This window comes from Apteryx mantelli, chromosome 5 (genome assembly GCF_036417845.1).
Source record: "Apteryx mantelli isolate bAptMan1 chromosome 5, bAptMan1.hap1, whole genome shotgun sequence".
NCBI classification, from domain to species: Eukaryota; Metazoa; Chordata; class Aves; order Apterygiformes; family Apterygidae; genus Apteryx; species Apteryx mantelli.
In genome coordinates, this window is record NC_089982.1 from 7,111,472 (window position 1) to 7,122,622 (window position 11,151).

An 11,151-nucleotide genomic window follows, 5' to 3' on the forward strand; every position below is an offset into this window, starting at 1 on the left:
GTCAGCCTATGGGCAACGTGGAGAGTTGCCATTCTTACAGATGTTGCTTTGCGGCTGAAAGACACAATTCTGTCACCTTGCCAACACTTGATTCTCGCTCTCTTCCTTGTGTCCACACCTGCTGGGTTACTTCTCAGCTGGATCAGCTTTTGGGGCAGACTCAGTGTGCAAATACGTGAGTTGCACAAGGCAGGGGCTGGGGCAGGAACAGGAACAGGCAGTCCACAGCAGGAAGGACAGAGGGACCGCCGGTTCCCTCTAAACGCCCTCAGGGCAGAGAGATTCGCTCTCTCCTCTAGTGTCCATCTGCCCAAACTTCTTCCCGCATCCCAACTACACAGAAGACTGCGCTCTCTTGAAATCCTAAGGAAAGCTCAGAAGCAAGTGCCGTGTCTGAAAAACTTCCTGCTTGTTCTATTAATGGTTCTGTCTCGTGTGCAATAACAATCGAGAACAATTGGCCCTTTGCGTCTGCCGCAGGTCATTTCTTCTGGGTGCTCTTGTCTTCTTTTCCCCTCAACTGTGCAAATTCGCATGCATCACAGAGGGCTTCCAGCCAATGAGGGCCTGCCCCAGGACACGCCTGTGCACATCACAGAGGGCTGCCAGCCAATGAAGGCTTGTCCCAGGACACGCCTATGCACATCACAGAGGGCTTCCAGCCAATGAGGGCCTGTCTCTGGACTCACCTGTGCACATCACAGAGGGCTTCCAGCCAATGAGGGCCTGCCTCAGGACACGCCTGTGCACATCACAGAGGGCTGCCAGCCAATGAGGGCCTCTTCCGGGACATGCCTGTGCACATCACAGAGGGCTTTCAGCCAATGAGGGCCCGCCCCGGGGACACACTCATACACCTCCCAGAGGGCTGCCAGCCAATAAGGGCCTGCCCTGGGACACACCTGTGCACATCATAGAGGGCTGCCAGCCAATGAGGGCCTGCCCCGCAACACGCCCTCACACCTCACAGAGGGTTGTGGCCAATGAGGCCCAGCCCAGCCCAGCAGTGTCTAAGGGTGCTCCGCCCACATCCCTGCCCTGGAGCAGCAGGAGGTGCCCGAGGCCCCACCCCTGCCCATTTAAGCGCCACCCAGAGGGGGTAGCGCTCCTGCCCCGGCCCTGGCTCCGGCTTCGGCTCTGGCCCGGCCTGGCCTCCCCGCGAGGGCGACGCGGCCCTGCCACTGCCCCGCAGCCGCTGCCAGCTCAACGAGCGCCGCGGTGCCGGGGTCCAAATTCCTGCAAGTCCCTGGGTCGCTGCGGCCCCGTCACCTACTTGCCGAGAGCAGCATCGCCTCCTCGAGCAACTGTGCCGCGGCCAAGTCACCGCGTGGGTGCCCGGCACCGTGCCCACCCTGTCCTTAGCCCTTAATGGCCTCTGACAGGGATCCCCAAGGGACCGTCGGCTCCGAAACATGGCAACAGACACCAACCTAACCAGCACGCCAACACTAACACAACGAGAATTACACCCAAACACACAAACCCAAACCAAAACAAACAGAGCCCAGAGTAAAAAACAAACCTGCCTGGGGCAGAGCCAGACCAAACGCCCCAGTCAGGCTGGCCCTGGGGGGAATGCCCCGCTCCCAGGCCCCACAGGCAGGCCACAGCTGCCTCCGTTTCGGGGGCAGCCTGGCCCGGCCGGAGCCACGCGGGGTTTTATCCCGCTCGCTGCCAGTCGCTCCTCCAAGGGGCATTAGGGCAGAGGGAAAGGCACGACACCCCGCAGGCAGCAGATGCGGGAGGCAGGGCCCCAGCCCTCGGTGGTACCGGCTGGGTAACACCTTCCTCCCCGGGAATCAAAGTTCCTCCAGGAGAAAAATGGGAGTAAAAATAACCAGAATCGGTTTCCCCACCTCGGAGATGGGGCAGGCCAAAGCACTGCCTCAGGGCCATGAGTGAACATGGCCTGGTTACGGGGAACAAAGTTGCCAAAAAAGGGGCCACGACTGGTCCCTAGAGGAACGCCGCCCCGGGGGCTGGCACAGCACAACTGGGCTCAGGGAGAACGACGAGGACCCACAACAGCCATCCAACACCATAAAATGCACCAGGCACAGAGCGAAACGCGGGCAGTGTGTGGAGCTGAGGACCAGGGAAGAACAAGCAAGGAAGGGGACTGTGCTAGCGAGCCTGGAAAACCCCCCAAGAAGCACCAGGAGTCAGGAGGAAGAAACCTCCAGCATCAGCGTCATATTCCTCCTGGGCAGGACCTGGGACGCCAACGACTTGCTGCAACCCCCCTTCTTCTGGAGGCAGACGGGTGCCGTCCCCCTTCGGGCCCGGGGCAGGGAGGGCTGAGCATCACACCCGAGAACCAGGGAGGAACTGGGCACTTTGGGTGTCTCAGCTCTAACTGCCTCGGTTGGGGGGGGCGATCGGGGTTTGGCCCAGGATGATGCCCCGCTGCCGTGGGCCCGAGCTGCCCCCATGCAGCAGGGGTCCCCCTTGAGTGGCCCTGGCGATGCCATGGGGTGCTGTGCGATGAACGCCTTAAAAGCAGGGTTTGCCCTCAATGAGCTGGTTTTGCTGCCTTCAGAGAGCCAGCACAGGGGGACGGCGCTCCGGCCGCCTGGGTCCCCACTGCTGACAGCCTCCTCCGCATAGCCGGTGGCAGGGACAGCCGGGGCAGCAGAAAGCAGATCCCCGGCTGGGCTCCTCGTGCCTGCGGCAGCCTTGGTAATTCGGGAGCAAGGGAGGGTGCTCACACCAGGGTGCCCCAGACTTGGGACGTCCCCCGGGTGCCCCTACAAGGGGGCTTGGAGGAGGGGGGGCTCTGGGCTCTGTGCAGAGCAGTTGGGCCCTGAGCTGGGAACTCCTCCTTGATGCCAGAGCCGTGTCCTGCTGCAGTTCTGCTGCCAGGTCCTCACAGGGGCTTTTGGCAGTGCAGGTAATGCTGTGGCGGTGCAACGAGGAGCCAGGAATGCTCAGCCATGAGCCTCCGTGAGGAGCACCAACACCCCCCCTGGGTGAGGAGCGTTGGAGGACACAGGAGCTGCAGGAAACCTCGGGTGAGCCCAGGCGCGGTGACTGACCACACCGAAGCCTGCTGTGATGCCAGGGCCTGCGCTGGGGGGCTCAGTGGAGCTCTGGCTACTGGCTGGAGGCCCAGCAGTGCCTGAGGGGTCTCCAAGGACCCCAGAGCCCAGGGGGTGGGTGGGGGCTGTTGTTTAGCAGAACCTCCTTTTGGTTTGTAGCACCAGTTTGTGCTCCCTGTCCTGTGGCAGGGAGTGGTTTGAGGGTCACTAGAAGCTGTGGTGCCTATCCCCCCGGCAGGGCTGCCCACGGGGCGGCTGCACCCCTGGGCTGGGGCACTGGCTGCCTCAGGGTTGGGTCCAGGGGCTGTGGCTGCGTGGGGGCTGTTTGGGGTCAAAGGTGGTTTCTGTCCCTGCAGCCCCAGCGCTGAGTGCAGGGGGCTGTGGGGCACCCAGCAGGGTGGGCACGGCTGAACTGGGTGATGCTGCCTTGGGACACCGTGTCCCCATGCCCCTATCCCCACGGGGCCCGTGCGGGCTGGAGGGGGTCAGCACCAGTCTGTCTGCATGGCTGGGGAGCGCCGGGCCAGGCTGCCAGGGCTGGGCGGAGCAGAGGGACCGTCCCCCTGCTGCCGGGGCTCTGCCCAGGGCAGGGGCAGTGCTGGCCCCGGGGATGGCCAGCAGCAAAGGGCAGCGGGTGAGCGCTCAATCCCCTCCGTGTGATGGCTGCGCTTGAGCGGAGCTGGCTGGGCTGGGAGAAAGCCCCGGCTGTCTCTGTCTGCATGGTACAAATATCTGTGTGAGGGGAGGAAACGCCAGCGGGAGGGAGGGTGGCGCACGGGGAGCTGGGGTGCGGGTAGTGCTGTGTTAAAGCCTCTGCCTGATGGGTTTGTGCTTCCTGTTTTGCAGGACGGGTCGCTGTGAAGGAAGTTCAGGAAAGCTCTGGTGAGCAGCACTGCCCCAGGAGCTGCTGCTGCCGGCGCTGCCAGCACCCACCCCGACCTGCGCCTGGTCAGCGTTGGTGCTGGAGCTGCGCTGGGCCGAGACTGGGCTGGGAAACGGCCCCATCGCGGGGCCTGGGGTTGCTCCTTGTGCTGCTGGGCCTCTCCTGAAAGACACTTCAGGTATTTTTGGGGGGGGAGTTGTGTGTGTGGTTTTTTTTGTTTTTTTTTTTTAACTTTTACAGGGGACAAAGGAGCCCCAGCAGTGCCATTGCGGATGACAGTGCAAACACCCCTGCGTTGCACCAGCTGTTAGGCGCTGCCGCCTGTGTGAGGAGCCCGGGAGAGCGTGTCCGGCAGGAGGGGCTGCATCCCTGCCCCTCTCACCCGCACGGGGACGTTGGGGCCTCGGAGGCGCTTCCTGGGGAGCCCGGGGGCATTTTCCCCTGCTGCCTTCTCCCTAAATCGCCTGCAGGGCTTGTGTCACTGCTGAGGAACAGCTCCAGCCTCACTGCCTGCCTCTGCGTCACGTCCAGGGGTGCCGACACCGTGCGATGTTCTCGCACCTCCTTTCTGCGCTGGGAAAGGGAACCAGCAGAGCCGCGATGCAGAGAGACAACGTGAGGTTTAGTTCGTCCCTGGCAGAAGGCGCCCGGCTCCCTGCTCCCAGCAGCACAACTCCACTCGCCTCCCTCCTGCCCTGCGCGCGGTCCCGCTCCTGGCTGGGGACGACCTGCCTGCGCCCGCCTGGCTCTTGGCCTCCACAGAAACCCTGCTGGGATGGGAGTACAGCGCCAGCTTGGGACAGCTCAGCTCCAGCTCGGGCTCCTCACAGCAATCTTGGGGACTGACAAGGTCGTAAATCAATCACTGTCACAACTTGCATATTAATATCATCTTTAATATTGCACACACATTGCACAGTTAGTTTATGAACATTGTATACAAATTGAATAATTATTCCAAGTCTTGTACAAAGGGTGAATAAATATTGGAATGGGAAGACAGTTTCTGGCATTGAAAGGCACTTTTGGGGAAGGAAACGCGAGCAGACACCATCTCGGACGCCAAGTTCAGCCTGGTGCATGCCAGCCTCCCTGCCGCTGGGGTGCACGCCAGCCTCCCTGCCGCTGGGGTGCACACGTGGGCCCTGCCCACCCCCTCCCACCACCCAGCCCAGCCACCTCCCACCCCTCTCGTCCTCCCACCCCATGCAAAAAGGGCCCCCTTGGCCTCCGGTTTGAGGCTGAAAACGGATGACTTAGTCTCTGTTTTAAAGCCCCAAAAACGCAGGACTTAGCCTCTGGTTTTGAGCTCAGAAACGCAGCACTTAGCCTCTGTTTCAGAGCCCCCGAACAGCCCACTGGAGTAGTTTTGAAGCCCCAAAACCACAGGACTTAGCCTCTGTTTTCGAGCACCCAAAACAGCCCGAAGAACATGCTTTTTGAGGCCCCAAAATGCAGGACTTGGGAAGGGAAGCTAAATCCTGCATTCTTGCAGCTCTCCCACCCACCACCCACAAAAAGGGCCCCCTTGGCCACTGGTTCAGGGGCTGAAAACGGATGACTTAATCTCTGTTTTCAAGCCTCAAAACCACAGGACTTAGCCCTCGTTTCTGAGCTCTGAAACTAGTTCAGTGAATCTGGTTTTGAGCACCAAAAACGCAGGACTTAGCCCCTGTTTCTGGGCCCCCAAAACAGCCCACTGAGCTTTTCTTTGAGTACCAAAAACACAGGACCAAGCCCCTGTTTCTGAGCTCTGAAACCAGCCCAACGAATCTGTTTTCAAGACCTAGAAACACAGGACTTAGCCTCCATTTCTGAGCCCTCAAAACCACCCCTTTACCCTCCCTTTTACCCTCCCGCCAGAGCTGCACCAGCCCTGTGTCTGAGCCCCACCACAGCGCCCTGAGCCCCTTCCTGAGCCCCCAGGCACCAGCCCTCCCCTCCCGGGCCCAGGGAGAATGTTGGGGCAGGGGGAGTCCCACGTGGGTTGGGCCGTGCTTGGGAACCGGGTCAGGGTTCCCCCACGACGCAGTCCCGGGGGGACGGGCAGTCACTAGGCTCTGGCCATTCGGACTTTACTTCACTCTGCAAGCAGTGACTGTCCCTGCAGCCCAATCCCCCAAGACCAGGGGCAGTGGCTGCTTCACCACCTCTGCACGGAGGACAGCGCAGGCAGGCAGGAAGGGCTTTTCTCCTCCAGCAGGCCTGGCGCTGTTCGTGCTTGGAGGCAGCCGCAAGCAGAGCAGTAACTGCAGGGGCTGTGCTGTTCAGGATCCTCCAGGAACAAGTGGCTGCTGCCCCAAACCCGCACTGACACTCAGCTACAGGAGTGGTATGAGCTCCCTGGCCTCAGTAGCTGAGCAACCAGGCAGGGAGCAGGGTCCCAGTACCACTGCCTGCAGCTGGCCAGAGGGCAGGAGGGACTGCAGCCCCCAGGCAGAGACTGCACAGGGCCCCACAGACCCCCGCTCCCCAGCTCCCACAGCCCGCTTCCCTGCTGCGCGACAGCAGCTCCCGCTCAGTGGGGACACTTCAGCCCCTGCCCCACAAAGCCCCAGGGAGGACTAGCCCGGTTCCCCAGCACCACCTATCTGCACACCCAGAACGGCACCAGCTGAGAGTGGGGAAACGTTCACTGCTGCCGCCTGACCGCTGCGTGGTCTCCTGGGAGCTGCAGGAAAGCAAAAGCCGGGCTGGGGCGCTGGAGGCCCCCTCCTCCTTCCACCCCACGGAGACTGGAGCCCTTTGCCTCAGTCCTACTGACTCAGGCTCCACAAGCACCTGGCCAGGCTGCTGCCCACGGCCTCCTCCCCGGCTTTGCGAGGCACCTTTGCGACCCAGGGCCACAGCGCGCTCTCCCCTGGGATGCCGGGCACAGCACAGCCGGCGGCCACCTCGCCGCCGCCCCGGGCCGCGGGCCGGGAGCGGCCCCGGCAGCGCCGCCCCCGCCGGCTGTGCCCCGGGCCGCGCTGCTGCCCCCGGCTCGCCGCCTCCGCGCCCCGCGCGGGAGGCCGCCCTGCCTGCGGGCAGCGGGGCCCCGAGCCCTCCGTGGGGGAGGCCCGGCTCGCAGCACCACAGCCTCGGCCTCCCGCGGTGGCCGCAGGGGCTGGGCGCCGTTGCGGGGCCCTCCCGGGGCCGCCCCGCGCTGAGGCCCCGGCGGGCCCTTGGTGGGGGAGGGGGTGAAGGGGGGGCGCAGGCGCCTCGGGGTCAGCATTTACCTCCCGCCGCCGCGGTGGGAGGCCCCAGTGCGGCCCGGCCGGCCGAGGCTGGCAGGGGGCTGCCCTCACCTCGTATGCGGAGGAGGTGGCCGAGGCAGGCCCCTGCCTGCTGGCGGGACGTGGCCAGCGAGTCGCAGACCAAAGGCGCCAGCAGTCCCACCATGGAGCCAAAGGGCCCAAAGGAGTTTTCTCCCTGCGGAGACAGAAGGCCAACGAGAAGGTCGCAGGTGGCCCCGGCGGCCGATCTCCCTCTCCCGGCTGTGCTGCTGCCTGAGTCCTGGCAGGGCATCGGGGCAGGCAGCAGTGCAGCCCCACAGCCCGGGAGACCCAAAACCCAGCGCCCGGCCTGGTGCCGCAGCTCCCAGGGACGTTGGCCCAGGCACTTGGCCCCTTCCAGGCAAACTCAGCTCTCCAGGGACACTCTTCTTGCCTCCAGCCTCCTTCTCTCTCACACAACCAACCCCTTCCCCACAGGAGAGACCCTCCTCTGGAGCGAAGCCTTGGGAGGCTCAGCCTCTCACAGCTACAAACTGTGGCCGGGATCAGGACAGAGAAACAACCACATCACTGCCCTGTGGGGGTACTTGTTTTCTCTTAGCGAGGCTAGTAATGAAGATATAATTTCCTCTATCTATATTCCTGGAGATGCAGCAAGGTTTCTGTCCTACACACAAAGGCCATAAACCCAGAAAGGCAGAGTGACACCACTGCTAGGAGCAGGCCACAGCCCCTGCAGTAATTTGGCAGGGCAGGCCTCAGGCCTTGCCCAGCTTTGCCAGAACTGATGGTGGCTCGCCTGTGCTGTGCGAGCTCCTTCGGCTTGTAACTGCAAGTGTCCCTTATTCTGTGCTCACACAGCTACCCGTGGTGCTAGTGTAGAAGAGTCCAAAGCCCTCAAAAGTGCAGGCATCAGATGAGACCAGGGCCTAAATCACCAAAAAAGGGGCCACGACTGGTCCCTAGAGGAACGTCGCCCCAGGGGCTGGCACAGCCAGGCTCAGGGAGAATGACGAGGACACACAACAGCCATCCAGCACCATAAAATGCACCATGCACAGAGCGAAACGCAGGCAGTGCGTGGAGCTGGGGACCAAGGAAGAACAAGCAAGGAAGGGGACTGTGCCTCTCTGCTTATAGTCCAACTTCTAGAAGAGAAAGAGCGTTCTGCAGAAATGTCCTGCTGCTGCCACGTTGTCCACAGGCTTCCGCCCACATGATGTATGCTAAGCTCTGGTCTAAAAAGCAAAAACAGAAGTAAGACACTTGTAAGACCGAAGGACCACAGGGCTGCTCACGGGTGTAATACTAAGCCATGATTTAAGATGAGGTAACACATCAATGAAATCCAGCAGCAGGGAAGCTGCTGAGACATCTGCAAGTAGAGTAAAATGTGCAATGTTAATGTTATGGTGTGCTAACTGGTCCTTTTCTGGAACATGGGTAAAATGGTTTGGTGTGTGAATGCTGAGCTTTACCAAGGCCAGGCCCATCATCTTGATTTCAGTGCTAACGGGACTGACAGAAGGAACTCCTGAGAGATTTGGATCTGATGCCAAGTTGAGGTACTGTAACGTACCATGCCAATTTGATCCACAGCTCAGGAGTGATTCCTGATTAACATCACATCAGGTAAAATTAGACTTAGGCTCCACAGCCCTTCCTAGCGTTCACCACTTCAAGTCTTTTTAATAGCAGTTACTCATGCAAAATATATTCCTCTCCTCCTCTTCCTACTGAATTATTCTTTTTTTTTTTTTAACATTGCCTCCAAATGCTGGAGTAAAGGCACAGAATACTCTTCATTTCTTTAAATGGACTCCATTAGGGCTCCACATGCAGTTGCCACGGAAGGCATGGCCTGGAAAGACAGTAAGGTAACAAAACTTTTTATTAAGGTTGAAGATGCCTCAGCAATCAAATCAGTGGTTTTGCCATGCACTTCAGTGGGAGCTGGTGTCAAGCCCTCTTCCTGTACATGAGGTCTGGGTTCATCTAATCCTGTTGTGATCCTGTTATGTAGTTATAACGTGCCCCATGGGATGAGAGAGTCCATATTGGCTCTCTCTGATGAAATCTCTGGTAATCAAATGTCTTATTGGAGTGAGTCCTGATGGGATCAGAAAGTAAGTAACAAAGAAAACTTCACAATGCGATTAAATTAAAAAAACAAACAAACTAGAAACAGAGGCTAAATACTTTTCACTCAGTGTTTCAGATAGTAATGCAAATATGAACGGTGGCTTTTCTTTAGATAATCTTTTCTACAGTGTGCCATTTCTGCCAACAGGGCTAACTGTGCATTGACTCACTCAAAAATGATCTAGAGGATCATTTGTGGGCCAGTTGTGTGTCCACAACTTTATATATATATAAAAAAAGAGTCCTATCAGATTTCAAAGCTACTGCAAATTTCTATGAGAACAAAACAAATAATAGTTTGTCACCTCCATTTTCTTTTTTCCTTGTTTTAGCATGACAGTGCCAGTCATCTTAAAAGCTGATAGCCTCCTCTGAGTGAATCCTGTGCAAACACTCCAGTTTTTGCTACCCAACTTGCTTTGGAATAGCCCAGATGTGATACTGCAAAAGATCTGCTGAGGTTTCTGAACATAAGCTCCCTGAATGAAATAACACTATTTTCGTATCTATTTGGTCATATGAGCTCCTTGTCAAGTACTGCTGGGACTATACTGTAATCTTCATTAGCTGTTAGGATGCTTAAAAGTTGTGTTTAAATATACTACAGAGCTAATTACATTTAAATTAGCAATAAAAGAAAGACTAAGAGAGTTTGGAAGCCCGGAGCCGAGAGCCTAGAATTCTGGTTCCTGAATGATGAGACACATATCCATCGCAGGTATACACCTACCTACAAAAGCTGCCATTCTGATGTGCTGAACCAGACTGCTCTTGCGGAGCAGTGCTCATCAATTAGTGAAAAGTCTTGCTAGGATAACGAGAGCATAAAGCTCATTCTTCTAACTGGAAAATGTCTGTAACGTGCTTTTCTGTGTCCCTCTAGCAAGGAGAACGATTTTGACCAAATGGATTATTGTTCTTGTCAAAGACCTGGCAGAAGCCTTCAGCAGGATGGTGCCCGGGATGCCAGCAAAGTGACGGAAACCCAGCTGAATTAAAGCTGTCCCAGAGCCAGGCTGACCTAACCTTTGAGGTTACTGGACTCAGAAGCTACAGCTATCCTGCTAATAAAACAAGCGCAGGGAACAAATCAGCAGACTGCACTGCTGACCATGAGCGTGACTTAAACTGTTAGCACGACCCCTGGAAGCTGTGGCCCATGCTGCCTAGCACTCTTTGGGACAATGTCCAGGCCCAGCCTGGGAGACAGTATGTGCCAGGGACTAGATAGTACAGACAGGGCTGCATCAGGTTTGTCTCCCCCCATTTTACCCAGGGGTGTCACCTCAAACTACCCGAGCAGAATTCACCCCTTAAGTAACCCTACAGACCCGCATGACGCACCCCGTATCATAAATTACATGCCCTTCGTGTTATCCTATGAAAGCGCCACTGTGATGGGGGACAACACTGGCTTTGCATTATTTCAGATATTTTGAATTGAGGAAAAACATACAAAAATAACAACTGACTTAAGGCCATGGGGCATTACGTGGGTCCCGGAGAAGACCCAGGACTAAGTGCTGTGTGGCAAAAATGCAGCCAATCCTTTGGCCTGGGCAGAGAGGGAGGACTATTGGAGCTGTGCTTAGTTTTGGCTAGTTTTGGGGAGAACACCTTACAACAAGCTGCGCCTTGTCCCATACGCCATGCTGCCATTCATCAGGTCCTGTTAGGTGTATATGTAGGCATAGCTGGCCTCAGGGGCTTTTGGGAATTCCTGGTAGGCTGAGATACTATACCGTATGCAAAAGTCACTCCGGGCGACTCATTTTTTTTGCGTGGACCCTGAGGAGGTGCTGCCCTGCTGTTCATTTATGATATGCTCTGCTGAAAGGGCAAAGAGGTGAAAGCGCTGCCAGGCACTGGCCCT